The sequence below is a fragment of the Lepisosteus platostomus genome, chromosome 6 (assembly GCF_059453375.1).
Source record: "Lepisosteus platostomus isolate fLepPlt1 chromosome 6, fLepPlt1.hap1, whole genome shotgun sequence".
In the NCBI taxonomy this organism is placed as follows: Eukaryota; Metazoa; Chordata; class Actinopteri; order Semionotiformes; family Lepisosteidae; genus Lepisosteus; species Lepisosteus platostomus.
Window position 1 is genome coordinate 54,887,091 of NC_142616.1, and position 23,727 is coordinate 54,910,817.

At 36.8% G+C, this 23,727-nt stretch overlaps 1 protein-coding gene across 3 annotated transcripts in view; it reads right to left on the bottom strand.

Moving 5' to 3' along the window:
* Positions 1-23,514, bottom strand: part of LOC148661908 (metabotropic glutamate receptor 3-like) — a 60,691-nt gene extending 37,177 nt beyond the window's left edge. For 2 of the 3 annotated variants that reach the window (XM_088636388.1, XM_088636391.1), the window contains exon 1: positions 22,354-23,405. The gene's annotated coding sequence lies outside the window, so the exon portion shown is untranslated. The other variant, XM_088636389.1, reaches the window with a different exon arrangement.
* Positions 23,515-23,727: the final 213 nt, after the last annotated feature.

Genomic DNA, 23,727 nt, shown 5'->3' on the forward strand with positions numbered 1-23,727 from the left:
GCACCTGAAAAGTAAAATTTAGTTTTTAAAAGATATTTGAAATCTCTTTTTGAGAATACAAATGTGGCCCTAAAGCACATGTACAAATAAATATGTCATTATTGCTTCCTCAGAACCACATTTTAGATACTGTACAGCGACATAATATGAAACAAAGTAAAGGCAGTAGCTGTCCACAAATGAAAATGGTTGTCTGTATAATCAGTGGAATCACTTTCTGGAGCAGTTTGTCCACATTTCCAGCACATCAGCCTGTACAATTCCCCTGTTAGATAATTAAATGCTGACTTAATTGCATACTGACATAATTTACAGGCATTTTTGTTGAGCAAATATCGCTGGAGGTCTCCTACGTAAGTGAAGCTGACTTACTAACACACCACGAGTCACAACGAATTAAATTACCAGGAGATGAAAACATGAATAAAATTAATTCAGATTTTTAAATATTCACTGTTGCTCTGTGTGGACAATGTGTACTTCTCTGGCATGTAAACCAGAGACCCTGGTAACACTGCTGGCTTTGCTCATAACTGTGTGGGAGAAAGAGATTGTTAAATACAGGCTGGTGTCAATTATTCATCAATGGAATTTGTTACAGTGCCAGCCACAGAATATGAACGGCATTTTTTATTCACATAACATAGACAATCCCCATCAGATGCTCGCCAGTTCTGCTCTGAAGTATTTTCTAAGGAGCCCTAGCATACAGGTTTGGTTTGTAATGGTACCATTTAATTAATGGATTCTATTTAATTCAAGCCCTGTCATAAGAATTATACTATTAGGGTTACTTAACATCAAAACGGTATGTTTTAATATGTGTTGTTATTTTAACAACTGTGAAAAGAGGACAATATTCTATCCTAATTTTAGAATGTCAAGTGATATGTCCTCTGTGGTCATTACTTCAGTCAACTTGAGGTCAAAGGAGACTGTCATGGCCTTAATCTTATTTATACCACGATCAGAAACAAAGTCAGTATTCAGTGACCCCATTTAGCCTTCCTGTTGTGTCCTTGACCCAAAATAAAAATCTAAAATAGGAAATCTATATTGCTATAGATCTAATAAAAAAGAACAGGTACCTTTCTTAGCATTAAAGGTTTTGTTTTCACTTTATTAAATGCAGAGAAGTTCTAAGACTCAGTCACAGCTATTTGAACCTGTATTCAGGTTTAATTCTCTATGGTGTGATTTGTTGCATTTCACAGTTCAGAACATGCTAGGGGCACGTCCTGCCACTTGTTTTAACGAATGCTCAGTAATGAGGTGTTGATACCTTTCTGGATACAGCTGAGCTCTAGACAAAGGAAAAAAAAACATTTATCATTTCCTTTGTTGACATATATTCATATACACAGATGTAAATAGAGACAATACTGTACATTCAAAAAAATATTATTTCACTCATTAGGTATCCCTAACCTTAGTTTCCATGGAAACCTGCCAGGCAAGATGGAACCTAGGAGAGAGACAAGCAAAGACATGTACCAATATGCAAGCCCAGCCAGCGGCTTAATGAAAAAGCGGAGCTCCTCTGTGTGTTGCAATGTGTAGTGTTTCATACCAATTTACTGTAACTGCAAAGTGCTCCCAGAAAATCGTCTTCAGTTTTTTAAGGTAAAGTTAAAAAAGAAACATCACCCCCCTGGCAGTGTTAACTAATTAGGCCTTATACTAGGAAGCAAGGAGATGGACAGATTTTGATACTACTGATTAACTGTGCAGTTATCACTTTATTCATTTCATTCTATTTATTTCAGCAGCTCTCAGTGAGTGATATTGAATTTAACAGGAAGGTGGAAAAAGTCCCTGCATGCCGATCCCAGAAGGTACCACCAGGGGGACTTTGTTTTCCTATGTACTGTATTTCTATGCATCATTTCCATGCTTCTGTTCATTCTTTAACATTTGATTACATGAAAACTCCTTCAAGCTTTAAGGATCGTGTTAAATGCTTTAATCATAACCTTTGTGTCCTCTTCAGTCTCAAAAACATTGTCTTACAGAACGCTACAGTAACAAATTTTAAACTAAGTAGGGCACAGAAGAGAACAAGAATTAAGTGTTAAGCGCTCTCCACTGTTCTAACTTAATTTCTGCAATAATCTTATGTCACAGGGAAATGTCATGAGTTCACGATGCTGGCAAGCGATTTTATCAACACTTCATACCAAAGTATCTTCAGAGTATATTAGCAATGACTATGTATACCTCATTTGTCCTGTCTCTTACACAAACAGCTGAGTTCAAATCATTTTCTTTTCTTCAATGGCCCTAAATATCATCAATATATTTTACAGGACAAAGATTGTAAAATTGTAAAGATTGCAATATATACATATATACTGTATACTGTATATGTAAAAATGATCATTTTATTGTGATTTATGTATTTGACTTTTACTTTCCAGCTCTACAGTCTTTTACAATACAGTATATGTTCATTCATCTTAGACTTGGTGCTGCTGGGTTTTCAATGTGGTCGTAATCCAGAATTTCAATATTCATCCATCCATTTTCTAACCACTTCTTCCAGTTTGGGAGTCAGCGGGGAGCCAGAGCCTATCCTACTGAACAACGGGTTCAAAGCAGATTACAGACACACACAGACTCCAGGGCTATTTTCTCCAAAGCCAATTAACCTACCAGTATGTTTTTACACTGGCAGGAAACTAGAGCACACAGAGGAAGCCCACACAAAACATGGAGAGAACATAAACGCAGATAGCCACCCAGGCCTGAAAATGAACCCAGGGCCTTAGCAGCGTGAGGCATCAGTACTGACCACTGCACCACCATGCCTCACAGATTTCAATCCCTTAATTTTAAATGAGTAAATTTATGATTCTTATCTTCAGTTGTCTGATTTGCAGTTATGCAACACACACAGACACAACGCTGAGCTCTGCTTTAAAACAGCCTCATACCACGTGAAGTGTCACCCGTCTAGCTGCTTATAGTATGATGTGTACTCATTTGCATGCGATGCTCTTTTGGTTAGTTTTGTTAAAAACGTCAGTGGGTGTGATGTCTTTTAACAGCCTGTTTAATATGGACTCCCACAGGAAGAAGACAAACAGGCAATAGAAAAAAAAACCCCAAAATAAATAAATACAACAATGCTGAAATGATTCAATGGCAGATTAAGCACCATAGATTATAGTGATTTGAAAGAGTGAGCAAAAAGATATGGCACATCTTGCTGTATATAGAATAACAAAATATCTTCTTTTTGAAAAGTAAACCAAATATTTGTGAAAGATGATATGTCTTAGAGCTCTTTTTGTTCTCCTAGGGGGCTGTCAATAATGATTCCTGATGTCTGCATTAATTGGTAGTGTTAAATGTGTTGGCCATCAGCCAGACAGCATGTAAAGAAATCTATGCCTAATTACAGTTGTTTCAGAGACAGTTACACTGGGAGCAAAGACAACAGCATTGGTTTGGAGAAAAGGGGACAGGAAAGAGTCAGGGAGGGGGGATGAAATAAAAAAAATATACAAAAAAAGGGAAATTTAAAAAAAGTGTTTATGATCTTCAGAATATGAGAACTGATTAAATACTGGATTACTTAAAAACCTTGAGCAAGAATCTGTAATTCTTGTAATATCTGGCATTATGAAATGATTGATAGAGAATGAGGACAAAGATGTTGAGGACAAAGATGTACTCACTTAAAGAAACAGTGCTGATACTGTACAGTATATGTTACTTGTTCTAGAGTATAAAAGATAGTAGAGGTTCATTTATTCAGCCTAGCCATGAGCACTCTTTGACACCAAAGGATTAACCGTTTTTTGTAGAATCCTGCTTCCTAAACTGTTGACAAACTGTTGATTTTTCCCCCTGCATTCCAAAGCACTGGAAATCTGCCAGCATGAGTCTGATATCTTGGTGGCTCACAACTTTTAATTAACGTTAAAAACCTAATAATTAAGCTGGCATTTCCTTGAACAGATGGCCCCAGTGTGAAGTTCCCATTTGCAAAACCAGTGTGGGGCAAAGTGGCCTTTCAAGGAGCATCAGGGACATGAGTGGAGAAAAGGCTAAGGAAACAACCTGGGTTTCCTCCATTTGCCTGACAAATTATAGACCTAAGCTGGCATCAATAGTCTGTCAAGATGGCTGTTTGATCCTGTTAATACCCTGTGTCAGGAAAGAGGGAAGGAGGCACACAAGAAGTATAAAAACAAGCCCTCGTTACTTAAGCTTTTGCACAATCTGGAGTCTTGATGATCAGATCTCTTTTCCACTCAACATTAATCCAAGATGTTTTGAATCCAGAAAGCACCCACAAAACACAATCTACTGTAGGTTTCCAGAAAATTAAATTCTGTATAATTTTGGTACAATATATACAGCAATACAAGCTGCATGAGCTACACAAAAACAAATAAGATGATAAAATGAATATTTACCTAAACAGTAACCTGAGCACCTGAAGAACAATTACATGGGCTCAAGAAGAAACATACAAACCCCAAACCTAAGATCTGTGAGGTATTATTAGAAGTAGAAGTAGTAAAAGTGTTATTGATTCCATGCTCTACTTGTCTTAAAATCTGACAATAAAATAAGGTGTGGTGAGTTTATGGAGATTTTAGTAAATTGACCTGACAGTAACTCTTCAACGAGAGGTGTAGTGTTGTATGAAGTCATTAAAAACAGGGTATGAAGGGAAAAGAATCTAACTGTATATTGGCTGCGAAACCATCATTTTTCATGATCAAATTTAGCTCTCAGCGGGAACTGCCATCATATTGTTTTTGCAGTCGAGAGAATTTCTCTCCAGATGTCTCTTCAGAATGATTCTCTCTGAAAGAAAGAATCAAAAAGAGGAGCAGCTTCAAAACACTTTGAAGCTTCTGATACAGTACAACCACAAGAGCCTTGCTTGATATGATTTTGATGTTATCCACTATATATGTATACTGCATATATTTACATGTCTGTGGTCTATTTTCCTTGCATGTGCATCATTGCATTGTCAATATTAATTCTTGCAGTGTTTTTTTTTGGAGTAACGTGCATGAATTAAGAACAGACTAAAAGCAGAGAACAGGTAACTATCCAAAGAAACATGGACATTTTCCAATGAGAAATATGAAAGATTTTCTTTATCTTTTTTTCAGAGATTTTCCAGAGAAATGTCCTTAGTTTTTCCCTTTAATTTGGACAGATGGTGTTTTTAACGTAATTCAATAGCCTAGCCAGCTTCTTGAACACTTCAATCCTGGCAACATCCATTTCAGAAGAACGGAATGAGATGGGAGCTGTGAAAACTGTTAATCTGTCTGAGCAGTTTCAATCACATTCCTGATGGAAAGTAGTATTAATATATGGTAATTTTTAGAGATTGGTGGCATATGAGGAATGGTGCTTTGCCAAGGCTGTTAATCTGTTTGGGACTTGAAGAGTCCTTGAGAAAGAGCTGCACGCTTGCAGACTTCTATAAGTGCGCTGCAGAAATCTTCTGTATATGAACAGATAGAGCTATCGTACCATTTTCAGCCTGTCATGGAAATGATCTGGAGGGATGCAGGAGTCACAATGCTAATAGGAAAATGTGTTTTGTGTTAATTTTTTATCCTGAGCAAACCTGACATACAGTGAATAATGAATAATGTGTCAAATCAATGCAAGCTTGTGACCCATCAACAGAATTTGGATGTTTTCATAACATGTTATTTAAAATAGCAGAGAAAAGAATATCTATTAAATTACACTATGTCACATGGTCATTTATGTTACCATGTCTGCAGGAAAGGAGATGTCTTCTGGTCTTTGTGGAGTCTTCTCTGAGCAGTGAGACAATAATCAACACCTTTTGCTTTTACCGTTCTCCACTCCTAAATGTTATGCTTAGCTACTCCAACCATAAAATGTAAAGAAAAGTCATTACAACATCCATCAAACACCTTGGAAAACAACATCCTTAATCTTTGATGCTAAATTATTAAAACTATCTCTCTTTGCGCAATATTTTATGATGTTTGCATCAGTGCCAATCCTGCCCTCCTGGCAAAAAAACATAGGGAATCTGATTCAGTTGCTAATATCTGATCTTGTTTTTTTTGCTTTTTCAGTTTTTCAGCAGATGCGAGTAGAATACAAAATGAGGTCTGCTATGATAATTAGGTGCTTGTTCTAACAAATCCAACCACCGAAGAAAACACAGGCAGAGTATTAAAGGGATGATACTTTTAATTCAATTTAAACCATCCTTTTTTTTTCCTTTTCCTTTTCTGTTTTGGTTCCCACTGAATGCAGACTTTCAAAGTATTTCCTTCTTATTCATACAGTACTCTGAGTCCCAGTGTGACTATAGTTAAGTTAGCATCAACTAGAAGAGTGACACAATTCTCACTGAAAGCCCTGGAAAATCACAGACACCCAAGAAAAAGGCCATTGTTACATTCCAAGCTGAGAATGCCTGGCTAACTCAAGCCCACATGACCCAGCCAGCACTTGACTGCATGAATAATCTTAGTCAACTAATGACATGACAGACTTAATCGGTCAATCAAGACTGAATAAATCCTGACTGCAGGGCTCAGCCAGAACTACACATGAGTGCCTTTGCTACTTGAGCTTATCAGGAGCCCAAATGCCAATACTGAAAAATAATAATACCTAACACTCATATAGCGCTTTTCAGGACACTCCACTCAAAGTGCATTACAGATAATGGGGACTCCCCTCCACCACTACCACCGGTGTGCAGCCCCCACCTGGATGAGGTGACAGCAGCCATAGTCTGCCAGTATGCTCACCACACACCAGCTATCAGTGGGGAAAAGAACAGAGTGATGAAGCCAATTCATAGATGGAGATTATTAGGAGGCCAAATGATTGGTAAAGGCCAAAGGTGTCACGATCGTTTCTCCTCCTCTTAAGGGCGCTCCAGCCCTTCCTCGTTCTGTCCCATTCCCCACACCTGTTTCTTATTCCAGCCCCTCTTTAGTTCCACCTTTAAAGCCAGACGCATGCGATTGCTCGGGGCTTCTCATTGAATCCCGTTTCGTGAGAGCCCGGGGTCCTGCTGCGTCTGGCTCCGTTATGGTTTTAGTTTCCTGTTCCTGATTCCCTGTCCCGCCGGTCCCGACCCGGTTCAGGTTTTTAGTTACTTTGGATGGATACCCTGGTCTTGGACTTCGCCTCCCGTTTTGGATTTCCTTTTTGGATTTATGCTTGGATTGTTTGCCCCGGACTCACTTCCCCTGGACACCTGCTCACCTCGGACATGCCCCCCTGTCTCCTGACCGACTCCTGCATGATATTTTTCCTTATTGTTTCTTCACCTTTCGGATCGTGTCGTCCGCATAGGGACCTGAAAGAACTGTTTCCTGACAAAAGGGAAATTTGACCAGGACACTGGGGTAACCCCACTACATCCCCTTAAGGTTACATTCCTTCACATACTGTACATCCAAAGCTCGCCAAAAGGCTGGGTTTAAACCAAGATAGTGATGGTCCTTTAAATATGCTGTTGCATGCTGTGTAGGAACTCCCTGATACAAATAGCTTTTAATTACACATTTAGTTTTTTGGTTCCCATAAGATGTTCAAAAGATTGTTTTTTCAAGCCTATCTTCTTTTCCTCTTACAATTTATGATTAACATCCATATTGTTTAATATTATGTTCATTCTGGATGTGAAGCAGTATGGTTTCAGGAAACAGGGATGACTTGGTAACTAAGTTGAATATGAAATGTAGGTCATTGTATGAGATGATCATTTGAATAGGTTCACTGGTGCACTTTAAAACAGCCTTTAATTAAGAAGATTCTTATGGAAAATTCAGCAGTATACCTTCACAGAGATGAAAACCGGTGATTGATGCACATGTGCAGCAAATGCATAATATCGAGCAGCTGTTTACTATTCTTACCATCAATCAGATCCTGTGAACAGCTGTTAGCTTCATGTTGCAGTTATGTTTTAAAGTGATGTAGGTTATGATTTTGCTTAGAATTAAGTGTTCAGAAAGATTCTAATAATAACATTTATCTTACCTTGAATTGCAACTTACCTTCTGGAAATGCTTAACTTCTTTGAGACAGCTTCCTAATGGTAGGTTTTTGAGATGGTATATTCAATAAGAAAGATGTCCCAGTGCCAATCAAAGTCACCACAGATTAGTTTTAATCTGACACCTCCAGTGATGAAGTAAACAAATCCGCACCTCTGCGGCTCCAAGAGGGAGGCACATTTAGACTCAAACCCCAGTTTGAGGTTAGCCATTGACTAGGCCAAAGTGATCCACCAATCAGCAAGTGCCTTGAGGGGATGCTCTGATGGCATCACAGCCAATCACCAGCCCTAATGCTGTGATCTAAGAGGTGCTGCTCAAGCAGTTGTGATGCACTCTGGGACCACGGCAACTTGACAGTTAATCTGATCACATGACTTTACCACGATGGCGAATAAATGTAGATGAGAAAAGCAATTGCCATACGGACAGATCTATGTGAACCAAAATAATGCCCAAGACATACTTGGAAGTAAGAGAACGTCTGGGAAAAGTTCCTTATTGTAATTGAGCCAATCAACACAATGATATACTGTAGTTGGACATTTGTCAATACCACTGAATGTTAAAGAATGTTTCGCACAGAAGCTAAAAAATAAACAGACTACCTAGGATTCTGCCCATCTAAGCCTCAACTTGTAGCCATGTTCCAGAGTCTTGAGATTTTGTTCGAGTTCGAGTGGAGGGCCTGACTTCAGCATCACTAAGCACAGAACCATTCCTGCACCAGCAGGACATCCCTTTTGGCACAGAGCTGGCAGACGAAGACTGGACACAATCCAGCTGTTCTTCTCCCCATAGGACTTGTATAAACCTCATTTACTTTATACTTTCCTGGCCAATCATTCCCAGTTCCAACCAGTATACAGTAATTCAATATTCACATTTTTGTACTTGAGAATTAAGCTATTTTTCCAAACAAGTATGATAATAATAATTTGATCAAGATTAATTCAGGAAAGTTATTGAATATCTACTTGTCTATCAAGCATTTATGAATGTTGATGTCAAGAGACTGATTATTATGAAGTTGAGGGATTGATCAACTATTTGTGTCTATCATGGCACATAGATTCATATATACTCCATTAGGGTATGTGTTTATGGCTGACGTTATTATCATATCAATAAAATTGTATATTGTATTCTTTGAAGCTGCTATTGACTCAAGACATACTTGGAAGTAAGAGAACGTCTGGGAAAAGTTCTTTATTGTAATTGAGCCAATCAACACAATGATATACTGTAGTTGGACATTTGTCAATACCACTGAATGTTAAAGACTGAGTTATTTATTCCTAGTAGCCATAACATACTCTATGACTTTATTGCCTAATTTCTAATTGCTTAATTACATTCAAATAATCAAATCACCACGGAAATCAGCATTACACATTTATTGGAAAAAATCCGTTTTAATCCTAGCAAATCCTAGCAAAGGCAGAATGCTGATTAACACAAATTAACATTTTTCAATTGAAGGACATTTTTTTTAAATTCCATCCTGCCTCAAAGCAAACATGGAGTCACATGGTCACCACGGGAACTCATGCCATCTTACATACAGGCTTGTTGTGGTGTAGGACAATGAGATTGGACAGGATTTTTGTTCATCCCACATACATAATTGAAATCTTACATTATTATCTCATATGAAATACATATCCACTTCCATTTTTAGCTCCCCCTTAGCCACTTGTGTTTGGAATTCTTCACATGTTCACTGTTCTTGTACACTTGGCCACACAGGTGTTTCCAATACAATAGATGGAGAGAGGAGGAGAGGAGAGCGTGTGAGGATGGGAGCAATACATGTTATTCTGAGCTATCCAATGTATATTTCCCCTGACATACACTACCTTCTGTCTGACTGTGCTCCGAGGCAATCAGGCATGCACTTCACACCCAAGCAGAATTATCAGATTGCACAAAGCTGCAGATGTCATCTTCGTCAGATAGCAGGGAAATTCTCAGGCACCAATTTAATCTTCATTTTCAAATGCTTTCGATTTGCTTTAATGAGCCATCGTGCAACTCTTCTCCTCCTACACATGACCTCTTGTCTTTCATCTATTTCTCTAACCGGCATATTCCATCGTGTTTTGGTAATCTATTCCTAAAGTCTAGCTCATCAACACGACCTGCTTACATTACATCCTTGCACACAGACAAATGTCACAGCCTGCCTGGGACTCACTGAGTGTCTCTTGGGTAGTATTCTAAAGGCCCATGATATACTCAAATCTTTAAGGACAGTTATTAAAATATTACTATACTGACTTTCATCAAATCAACATTTACTCATCAAAAGATTTTATTGGCCTCATGGTGGAAAGAATACAGAGGAGAACTCTTTAGAACTATGTCTATTCAAGACAATATTTATGTAAAATTGTGTTTCAATATAAATGGGCTGAGTAAAGAAAACTAAAGTGATGGGGAGGGAGGCTTATAATGGTATACAAGTCATGTACAAATCCATTTCTACCAGTATCGGCTATCTCTACCTCTCTCCTTTATAGTTGAGGACTGTGGTAGTGTTTCAAGGCTGTATGCATTTACTATAACTGGTTTAAATTCAGTTGGGGGATTTAAAATGCTTGCTGACAAACCAGAACAGTTTTAGAAGATGATATTTTCTTGATTGACATAATCACTTCCCCCCTTCCTCTCCTCTCAACATGTGTCAGGGAAAGCACTAGCCAAAGATCATGCATCTTTCTCCCTTGGTCACTAATTACACTTAACAACTTTGATTCCTTCATCTATATTCATACCCTTGTCTCCCCTCCTGTTGCCTCATTAGGACATACAGTTTGATGGCTGGTGACAGGGTAATGGATATTCGGATGGTATAGGAGACTGAAGCTCCTTTTTTGAAGGGAAGTGCTTTTTTATTAACCAGTAAGCTATGACAAGAGTAGGGCTAGCTGCTGGGCTTTTCCACAAACCCTCTCTGAGAGTAACCTACTGTAGCTCTGACAGTATGACAAAACTCCAACTGTTTGAGCTGACAGGAAAGGGCCTCAGTTTGCATTCAACACTCACACACTCTCACAGACTTGCTTGGCATACTCTGTGTTGGCCCTGTGTTCTGTCACCATGTGTTGGAATATGAGTTTGAAATGGCCTGAGTTTTAAAATCAGCTCTGACTCTACTGGCAGAAAAACTAAAATTCAAAAACAATAAAACAAATTGATTTTATCTACACACCACAGCTGCACTCACATTGTTGATGTCAGGAGCAATTGTATAAAAGATTAGCTAACTTCTGACAATTTACCTGTCCTCCATGATTTCATCCAGCTTGATTCATTCATAATTCATATAAAGCTTGTTAATGATGACATTTTTAGAAACAATGGCAATGCTTTACCTTTCATTTTTAAAACACTATTTCTCAAATCTACACAAAAGCTTAATGAAGTTCAGAACCAATTATTTAAATAAATTGTTTAAATAATGTAACGTTTTAAGTCTGAACACAATTTCACATTCTGTTGTTCACGAAGAGTATCATCTAAATTGGATTTGCAACAGTGTAGTTCTGACAGAATAAATACTGTACATTTATAACAGGCTTTGAATGTACATAAAAGATATGTTATATAAAGTATTTCTATAATATTTACAAAAACATACTGTACATTTCGAACAGAAATGAATAAATCTCAAAACAACAAAAACTAGAGAGGTGTTATGGCTGATATTCATCATATGTATGATGTGTGTGAATTAAAATTACATTAGCCTCAAACTGTGAAATGGTGTCAGTGTCAAAGCTACCCTGTTTCAAAAAGATTGGTGATATTGCGATCATTAATCATTCTGCTGTGTATTTCATCTGGTAGCAAGCAAAGAGTGTCATAGCATATCTCAATGATGATGTCGATGATGATAATAATAATGTATATGGTTCATCACCATTTCATGCACTCAGAAATAAGGCAAAATGATTTGCTTGCTCAATTACCATTGCCTGACAGTACTTGCTAACCCTATCACAGCAGGACCTAATGTAGAAACAGTTTTGTTTGGGGTTTTTTCTCTGTACTGTAATAAACACAGCTTTGACAAAATATTAAGATACACAGGGCCTTGGATAGATGACAGAACACTGAAAGTAAAAACCTCAGAGGTATTTGTCAATCCTTCCTCAGTGGACACAGGTCAAAGCTTGTATCTCGGTACCTCCATGTTCTCTCACCTTGCCAAAAAGAGCTGACATAGAATGATTCTGCTTTGATGTGAGGATCTTGAAATGGAAGATTTACCAGAGGGACTTTCTGTGTTACTGATCCATAAATCAATTCCATATGCACTATTTGCATATGGTTTGGTTTGTTCTTTGTCAAATGTTTGGTTGGTTTTTTTTTTACCAATTTTTTCTTAATTTAACAGATCTGATTCCAGATTCCAGCTTCGGCAGACTGCTTACAAAAATGTTTACGACCCAATGTGAAAGCAAATAGCTTTTTTGAACCAAAATGTACAGTACATTTCCAATGTTGGACAATATCCTATTGAACACACAAAGATAAGATCCGCTTTTTCAGATTAGGCATAGATTTTTGACTTTCCAAGACAAACTAATAGATATATCTAATGGATTTTTTGAACTTCTTATTTTTTAAATCTCAGACTTATCATTTGTTAAAATGTTTGACTACAGACATATAGTTTAGATGACGCACTATTAGAAGAAGAAAATGTTTGGTTTACTACTACCATTGCTACACTTATTATTAGAAATATATATTATGTAAATCATTTAACTTTTTGCAATCAGATACATCCTTAAATGCTGGATGCACATGCTATATCCTATTTTCTCTTAATAACCATAAAACTGATAGATCTTAAACAAATCTATCTGTCTGATAATCAGACAAAATAATGCCTTTTGTTTAGAGTTCTGCATTGCATTTTCTCATGACAGTGATCTGTCTGGGCATTTCACCTAGAAGCTATATTTCGATACTACAACAGCATGACTTCAGGATGGAATAACTAAAATAATTTTAGATCAAAATCACATTTGTGTGTGTAACAAAAAAAGAATACAAAATAATGACCCCATTAACATGTGATTTTCTTGCAATGGGTAATTATGGCTTGTTTTATTGCATTTTAATCCAGGTGTTGTAGCTATTTTACGGTTTACCAATTTCTGTTACAGTATATAGCACGTGGGGGAACAGAGAAAAATATAAATTTACATACAGGTTGCTTTGCCTTCCACCATAAATGTATTGGGTTCATTTCTGGATGAACAGTGATTAGAAAAAGGTGCTGTTTTTATTTTTGCTAATGTGATTATACTTTGGAAGTAGGCTGGTACTGACCACATAAAGATCTGGAGTTTAAGGATCTACAACAATAAAACGAGGAAGCTTCAAAAACCGTGACTGTCAAAATTTGTTATTCTGGGATCTGTTCTAACATACAGCAAGTACTCAGTTGTTAGAAGGACAGCTGGCATACAGGACAGTGCCTTACCTAAATGAGCAATTTTTGCATCATACAGAGTAAGAAAACTTTACTTACCAGTCCTGTCACAGACTCCTATTCTACGTCAGAACAAAAGAACATAAGGTTGCAAATAAGAGGAAATCATTAGATCCAACATGTTTGATTGCTAGTAGATAATTGGTTCAAACCTCCTTATAGGTTATCAGTGTCAAGGACATGTGGCTGGACACTTGTCCTCGGCTCCGACAACCCTTTGATTTAAAAAGTGCCTTGTCTTCTCAATTTTAAATGCATTTCTTCATCTCTTCTATTTGTGTCCTTTGGAAAATGTTTCACTGTCGATTCTGAAGAAATCCATCAGGCGAATGTCTTTGAGGATTTTGATTAAATAAATCAGGTCCCTCGTAGTCTTCTCTGTTCAAGACTAAAAAGATTCAGGTATTTTTACCTGTCAGTGTAGGACATTCCTTTAAGAATGGAAATATAAAATATTGAAAATAAGTGAAATATCTGATTGCATTTCTGCTGACTGATTCAATAACTGCAAGATTTTTTTTTGTCATCTGGCGATCATAATAAGGTTCCTGCCTATTCTGCTGAAATGCAATTTTGGTCTTCTAGGCAAGTGGAATGTCACTTGTCACACATTGTTTTTTTTTTACATTGTGATCATAAACCTGTGAATTGCCTTTCATTTTCACAAACTGATTGCAAATGTATATCTTTTACAGAGATCAGGGGCATTTGACACCAAAATATAAGAGTGGAAATACAACTTTTCTATTTTCTGTACTGAGGAAAAAAATATCAAATGCATTATGGACTTTGAAAAGAGTTTCATCCCAAACAAATTTAATTTCAGGACTGAGGTCTACATCATATATAAAAATATCAGTTTGATATTTTGTAGTACCATTCAAAAGAGTTTGGTTGCACCTTATATATTTATAGCTGTTATTTGTATTATATCCCAGTTCTAAAGTTCACATTTTCATTTGCTAACTGACAGAACCAGTATATATCCAGATTATACTGTTCGCTTACAGAAAACTAAGAAACTAAAAAAAGAGAAAAGAGAAAGAAAAAACTAACCAGCAAAAGGTAATAAATAATGACAAAAAATATTGTGGAAATCAAAGTTTAATAATGTACAGTAGCAGTAAACATGCAATGTTTTTGGAGAATAACTGCAAAATGTAAGATCAGCAGAGAGCTGTACTACTATAAGTGCTGCTGGACCTATAAAGTCAGCCTACTCTGTTCATTGCAGTTGTGTATAACACAGATAAGGTGATGTTTTACACACTTTACCTCCGATAAGCAGTTCTGCAGCACGGATGGGCGTTCTGCACACTATTTCAATCTGGAAAGTCAAAGGTTTCAGCAGAGGCTGTGTCATGCACTCTTCTTTAAGCTTCCTCTTGTTAACAGTGCCAGTATGCAATCATCTGTGGGTTATCTCTTGTAGCAGCCTTGCTTTCTGCACTGATACAGGTGAAGTGGATTCCATTTGGACTAAAGAGCTTCGTGCTGGAAGCTGGTTTCATAAGCTTCTAAATAGAGGATCAGAGCGTCTTCACTCCAAGAAAATGCCTGAACTGAAAACTTACAGTTTAACTATTTAAGCACAGCATTTTTCTTGTTTATGAAAATCGAACTTATTTTCAGAAGCCAGTCTCAAGCCAACAGATCATTCCAAAAGATACATCGGACATGCTATGGACTCAACATCCCCCTACAGGAGAGTTAGTGATTATTAGAGGAGAATCCACTACCAATGTACAGTACAGTATCTGAAAGCCTGCGAGACCCCTGACCATATGAAGTCTGCCTAGTCCAGTTCTGTACCACCACTTGGAGAAACCTGATAGCAGTTGACTAAAGACAACGAGAGGTCTTGACTACTTTTTTCATCCAGTCCTCATGCTATATTTATCCAGCAGTCATATCACCCTGCAACTCACAACCCACTGAAGCTAAGCAGGTGTGAGCCTGGTCAGTACCTGGATGAGAGACCTCCTGAGAAAACGTAAGGTTGCTGCTGGAAGAGGTGTTAGTGGGGCCAGCAGAGGGTGCTCACCCTGTGGTCCATGTGGGTCCTAATGCCCCAGAATAGTGACAGGGACACCATACTGTTAAAAAAATGGCTCCGTCCTTAGGATGAAACGTAAAACCGAGGTCCTGACTCTCTGTGGCCATTAAAAATCCCAGGGCATTTCTCAAAGAGTAGGGGTGTAACCTTGGCATCCAAATTTCCCGTTGGCCCTTACCAATCATGGCCTCCTAATAATCTCCATCTATGAATTGGTTTCATCACTCTGTTCTCCTCCCCACTAAAAGCTGATGTGTGGTGAGCGTTCTGGCGCACTATGGCTGCCATTGCATTATCCAGGTGGGGGCTGCACACTGGTGGTGGTGGACGGGAGTCCCCATTATCTGTAAAGCACTTTGAGTGGAGTGTCCAGAAAAGTGCTATATAAGTATAAGCAATTATTATTATTTTTATATTTCTGTCTTTCTTTATTCATGGGTATCTGAGTTGTCCTGGACATGAAATCTGGCATGACTGTGATTTACAGTACATGCTAAGCCTGGGGTTTGCCAGTTTTTAACAAACCTACACTATTTGTACATACTGTACAGTATGTTAATCTATTTGATTGATCGGTCAATCAAATGTTAAAATAGTCTCGCCTAAAATGACTAAATTCCTATTACCCTGATACCCATTTTTTACTCTTGTCAATTCTACGGGTATCTTCCAGGAGCCAGAATCCTGTGAAAACAGGAGACGTAGACTCCTTTCACCTCTCACACCTTTAGACACTCCAAAACCTGTAAATTACATTAAGTTTGCTACCTCTTTAAGAAAAAAAAACCTTTTTAAAAAAATCTGAAACATAAACATAACTGCACATTGGTGGTTGTGGAGGGGAAAGTGCTTTGAGTGGTGTGTCCTGAAAAGCGCTATATACTGTAAGTGTAAGCAATTATTATTAAATTACATACATAAACATACTCTAAACACTAATATTATTTTAACTGTTCTTAATGTCCTGAAATAATTATTTAATTATTTTTAGAATTGTGAGTTTTCGACTTACTTGTGTTACTTAAAAAAGACGTTTTCCTAATTTTGTCTGTACAAGTAAAATTAGCAATGATTACGTTACCTTTACCTTTACTGTACACTTTTGATTAAATCCAAGCATATATAATACATCTTTATAAATTATGGTCACAAATTCAAATTTAATTTTTAAGGGTGTGCTTAATAAATAACAATTACTTTGAAATAATATTCCAAATTGCAGAATACTACAGTCAAAACACAGTTTCTATTTATACTGTACCAACACAACACAGACCAAATATGAACACAAAAGTATGCATAAATAAATAAATAGTGTCACAGATAACATGAATCATGTATTTTTGTTTCCAGACAAGAAATTATCCCTCTGTGCAAACAAAGTTTTGTTAGATGGAGAATACAGGCATTGGAGTCCAACATCCATCAGTGGTGTCTTCAGTCTTTTGTCTACACATGTGATCAAATGTAATTTCATCTGGCTAAAGACCAACAGCATCATATTCTGTACACAAGTTGAACAAGTAGAAATAGAAGATGCATAAACCGCAGTCACAAACCTCACTGGCCTTTCAAACTATATTGAAACATATTTCTGTAGAGCACTACAGTACACCTAATCATAATAAAATACTGGTACTGTAAGTCAAGAAAGCTTGAAAAAATGTCTCATTTGCAAATTTGGAGCTCCCCAGTGACATAAGACTAATTTGTCATTTGCTATGTGAGAACAGCATGCATGTGTCTTTGAACACAGAGAAAGCAAAGAGAAAAATCACTGCATAACTACAGACAGTGCAAAATCCAAATTAAAAGACACAAGCTAAAGAAATATAAGAGAAATGACAACGTATTATCGAGAATGATAAATGTCACTAAAAGTATTTGATCGCAATCGACTTCAAAACGACAACAAACCTTTGGCGTCGAGGCAGAGAAAGACAGCTACAGGGATATAGCAGAATGATGCAGCTAAGGGTTAACAGGGGCCATTGTGTGGATGGAATAGTAATTTCTATAACAATAGTACAAAATAAAAGAAAAACATACTTATAAAAAGATAAGAGACATAAATGTCTCACTGTATACTATACAATATGTCGATGTTGAGTCAGCTCCCAGCCTTTGGTGAGACATGATACACAATATACAGTACAGTGCTACTGTATACAGTGTGAATACTAACTAAATGTAAAAACCACATGGTCACACTTCATTTGACAGAGGTCAATATCCACAGTATAACACCATCTAGGAAAATTGTGGTAAAGGAGTAAAGGACTAGGAATATTATTTTGGCAATGTAAGTAGCCTCTATTAAGGTGTGCTGTCTACATAAAACAGCTTTCAAATAAGCCATCAGCAGTCATACAGTCATCTTCAGATACCAGTTAATCAACTAACAAAAGCATGCTTCCTTAAATACTACAATTCAGATGGAACCCACATCATCAGGAAGTTAAAACTACCCAAATTTAGATACAAGCAGACATTTTAAGCATGAGAGATACTGTATATACTGTTCCCTATTCCTATGGTTTCCCACTTTGTGACTTGTAACATTTTCTTAAACCTATTTAATTCAAAACCCTATAGCTAAAACCAAAGATTGCTAAGGGTTAGATAAAGTTACAGCAAATGTCAGCAAAAGCCAAAGAGAAAAAAAAATGTATATGCTGCTTACATAAATAGTCATACCCATGAACTGAATGTTTGGAGGAAGCACCTTTGCGATTACAGGCACAAGTTGTTCAGGGTAACTCTCTACCATTTTTTTCCACTACCTTGGAACATTTTTTGCCTTTTCGTCTTAGGAGATTTGCTCATGCTCTCTCAGGTTGCTTGAAAAAGATTCTACTCAGGACTTGGACTGGGTCACTGAAGGACATTCACTTTCTTATCCTTTAACCACCCAACATAGCTTTGGTCTTGTGCTTTTGGATCATTGTCCTGCTGAAATGTGTTTTTTGTCCCAGACTTAGAGATCTGAAGCAGGTATTCCTCTATGATTTGCCAGTACTATTCTTCATAGATGTTCCCATCAGTCATGACAAGTTCCTCACTCCCTGCTGATGAGTGATGAGTAATGCAATATGCCTGGTACTGTATGTGACTGATGTAATGTTTTGCAATTAGACCAAAAAGTTCAAATTTTGTCTTGTCTGACCTCAAAACCTTTATGCCACACATATGCAGTATCAATTAGGTGTTTTGTTGTAGGATTTGAGATGTAGTTTTTTTGTGGGGACTATACAAGTCTCCTTAGTGGAGAGACTGGGATATTGTTGACCCATGAATGCTTTCCCCCATCTCTGCCACTGAACTCTAACTGTCTCAAAGTCTCCGCCTCACAGTGGCATACAGTATCCAAAGGATTCCATTTTGACCGGCTGCTTAGTTTGAAGGGACAGCCTGATCTAGGCAGTGCCTGTGTGTGTTATACTTCTTAATTATTGACTTCACTATGCTCAAAGAGATACTGTAGTAAGGGACCTTGAAATGTTTAATACTTGTCTCTTGAAGTGTGGCTTTATACAATTACATTATATTTCTGCATTGTTCATTAAGCTCCTTGGTCTTCATGGTTGAATCGTTGCTTGAAATACCGGACTGAAGGATCTTACAGGGACACATGTATTTATTCAGAAACCATGTTAACCACCATTATTGCACACAGACATCACTTAAGTAATTGTGTGCTTTATTAAGGTAGTTTTGTACACCTACATTAACTTAGGTGTGCCACAGCAAGGGGTTTGAATTCTTGAGCAATCATGATATTTCCATTTTTCATATTCATTACTGTTTTTACGTCTTTTTGGTTTTCGCTTTGAATGTTAATATTAGTTGTTACTTTAAAGTGTTGTGACTGCAAGCTTTAAAGCAACAAAATATGAAATGCGTGGATGTGAATAGTATCATAATGCACTGTTTATTCTTAAATATACACATACAAATATTTAATAAGTGTATAGTCTGCCTTTGCCATCTACTAATAAGAAACAAAAAGAGCATAACACTACACACAGATACTGTATGTACAACAGACATTTCGAAATATGTACTGCGTCACAAATGCAGACAGTATGCATACACAGTACAGTACTGCTATTATGCATGAACTCACTAATGTTTCTACTAGATAAATAAGCAAATATGCAGGCATGCAGAATAAATTGAGGCATAAATTAATAATTGTATTAAAGAAAGGCAAAGGTTGTGCTTTAAGTTGCAAGAGTGCCCAAGGTAGTATTCTCATGTACAGTTTTAAATGCTGTTTAATATGCTTAAGTTAGAGATAAGACACCACCTTTCTCCCTATACACATATATTATCAACACATGTGCTATACAGTAATATTAGAAAAACAGCATTTTTGATAAGCACACCACATTTCCATACAAAAGATGTATGTGAACTTAAGTTTGAAAGAAACTGCTGCAGCTGCTGAGTTATAAATACGCACTCCTTCATATGATCTATCCTTGCTCTTATGAATCTTGTGGGATTGTGTGTCATGAATTCCCTTCCGCATGGGGTGAGATGCTACACTTTCAAAAAAGCTCATCCCTTCCATGTTGAATCAATTACAAGGGAAGTGAATTGAAGTCATATTAAAGGTTAATGTCACAGCACTCCAAACTGAGACAAGAAATTGTGATAATTATGTATTGTTATCTATAGTACACCTTTCCTTAAATTATTATTTTGTGATTTTCACATAGTTTTAACCCATTTTACAAGTATAAGGTCTGATCATGAGATGTTTAACTACAAGCAGCTTTATTGTATGAATTAGAAAACAATTTCCTTTGAGTAAAATATTCTACAATCACTATTAATAATGAAAGTCTTTTCTGACTGCTTTGATGATGAAATATCATAGAATTCATCAAACATCAATCATTTTCTCTGTTGGGATTACAATTGCTTGTCTTATTTCTAATGAGGTATCAATTGCAAATTCAACCTTAGCAGATAGTTACTGTTTCTTGTATATTATCAAGAAATCAGCAATTAACATTAATTTTCATTAGGATATTTTAATAATTTTGAAAAACAGTCAACTAACTTTTCCATACTGTGACATTCATATTTTAAAACACATTTAATTTAGTTATTGTGGTACTGCTGAGCCATTCAGAAAGGTCTGTTGCTCTCCTGTCATGATTCTGTTACCAATTAGTTGTTCAAAATGGTTGAAGTATTTTTTACCATTGGGTAAATTGCTCTAGGCTTTTACAGTGTTTTGATTATTATCTGCTTTTATTTCATTTTATATGCTAAGAATATGCTAAGAATGCTAAGTAGTCATGTTCTGTTTTTGTCTTCAGAAAGTACATGTAAAGAATTGATGGCAACTTCACAGATGAATAACCTCATACAGTATATAGCCTAAGCCATGATCAGAAAAACATGTTTCTGGATTATTTACATTCACTCAAGCTCAATTACTATGTAAATGCACAGTAAGAGTAAGCACTATAAATGCAACATTACTCCATTTGGATGAATAACCTTATAAAACTGTCCCCACTAACAATTTATTATAATCACAGACATAGCTCTATAATGGAACGTCATCGATTTCTTGACTCTAACTAAATAAAACATACTGTATACTGCACTCCTGTAAGGTGAATTTGATAGCATGCTTTTTCCTTTACATTATCCACCAAAAGCTATGTAGCAGAAAGCCCATTACAATCACAAGCACCATAAAAACAATTCACAAGCAATTAGTAACAGCATGTAATAAAACATGCAAAGTGTTTTCATTGTCTTTATCTTTCACTATTAATGTACTTATCGTAAGTATTCCATCCAAAGTTCTCATCTGTGTTTTATGAGTTAAAAAGACAAGCTACTATTTTTTTGGTTAATATTTGGAAAATCTTTGCACTAAGGTGTGGAAAGGGTGTGTGTACTTCACATCTTTTACTAGAGCTCATGTTCCAAGTACAGAACTCTGCACTGGTTTTGTGTCATTGAAATTAATAGTGTATATACAGATGCAGAGATAGACACATTACACTTGTATTGAGTGTGATGAGACTGAATCAACAACTTCACTTTACTTTATAAAATTTACTTTATTTCAATTTACTTTATAAAACAAACATTCTTAATGTTCCATTCAAGTCAAAGTAGCAAAAAAGGTATGCTTCAGCCCTGCACTGTACTCCAGAGTTCAACCTTGACCTTGTTTAAACTAATAGGATGTTGTTGACCAGTGACCAATATATTCATTATATTCAAACCCCGAGGGTAAATAAATATCATATGTGGAGTATACAGTATGATTTTTTAATGCACTGCCCTGCATACGTTAATTTTGGTATGAGAATAATTGTCACTTCACAACTTAAAAGTTGAGAGACATTAATCTTAATCATAAACCTATTTATATAGATTACCATCAATAAATAAAAATAGCATTTGATTACGATATAAAACAGGTGTTAAATTAGAATGAAGAAGAGTGAAATCTTCCAACAGCCAGTCTGGTTTGTATGAATTACATACATACTGTACAGTATATGCAGTTTATCTATTTCCAAAACGTTGTTAGAAGTGTTTAATAAAGATCGAAGAATGATTGTTAATATTCCTAGAGCACTATTCCTCGGATGAGCAAGCCGTATCCTAATAAGATGATAGCTGTTACTGTACAATTTACAATATTATTAACGGTTTCAAACGTAATGCGTGTGTAAGCCGAATTAAAGAAAAACAAAAAGTATCCTTACCTGTGTAATTCTGAATCGGTTTTCTCGGTGAATTTAAACTACTCCATGTGTGGACTTGTTCAGCCTTGGGTTCTGCGCTCAAGCTGTCCGCGTATTCCTGCTCAGTTCGAATTGCCACAGCTTGGATGTGGATCTGTCCTTGGTCCTGAAACGGAGTCAAATTCGCGTGAATTGTCCATGCCTTGAAATGCAGAGCCTCATGCGAAACTCCCGTGTCTGCAATGTTAATACACTCTTCGCTCTGACTCTAGGTAGCACAACAGAAATATGGTTTGAGAAATCTGGATTCAATAAAAATTTGTTTTCTGCTGCAAGTTCACTATTCTATCAACAATTAGACATATTGAAAGTGCTTTCACTTTGCGCGACAAAAGCTGCTCGAAATAGCCGCATGGAAACTATTCAAAATAAAACCAAAGGCTAATTGCTAGGCAGTGATTACGCTTTCTCTAGAGAGATTTTCGATTTTTCATCGTTCCTTTGTCTTCATTTTTTAATCGGATCTGTCCAAAACTGAAATACCGAGATCAGATTTAGTTTCTCATAGCGGCTGAAACTGAGAGCTTCAAATTATCAGCGACCCCAATCTCTGAAGTAGTGTGACTAGAGACGTTCAAAGCTGTCTTCGAGGCAGCACAGACTTTCCTTGAAGATATATCCAACTTTCCCTCTCCACGTGTGATTGATTTTTGACTGAAAACTGCTCTTCTTTTTTTTTGAAGCGGCTACATATAAACTCATTCTAAGTGGACGTGCTCATAACTTTCTAGATTCACTGTTCATCCTCATTTTATTTGCTTTCTGCAGCAGGCTTTTTCACCCAAGGAAGCATTTTTAACTAAAGTGCTCTCAGCCAATGATAAGGCATTGTCTTACACAAGAAATTTCCCGTTTAGAGAATGCCCGTTTTCTCTATATATACAAGCATAAATCTGCTGCGCAAATGAAGTTCAAACGCTATGTCAAGCCTCGGCAGGGATAAGTCTTTAGAGGCTCCTTTGTTATTCTGACGTTTAACCGCTGCTCTTGCTATTTCTGGTTTCTGTGCAAGACCAAACCTGGTATTTTTGTTGAGTGATAGGGATTCTCAGTTGGTTTGACACCGTGTTGAGAGCGGTCTCACTATACATCAGATGAAATTAGACCTCTAGCCCAGTGTTCTCGGACTTACCACCTAAATCCAGATGTAATGAAAGGAGGAGTCACGAGATTTTTTTGCCCTAAGGGGGATGTTGCAGCCGCGAGCTTGTCTTATGCGAGATGTCTTATGACATTTAATTTAAAACTCGGTTAATATTCATCACCAAGTGAAGTGCAATCCGAAATTTGCATTATCTTCTCGTTTGCTCTAGAACATACTGTATAACCAGGCTA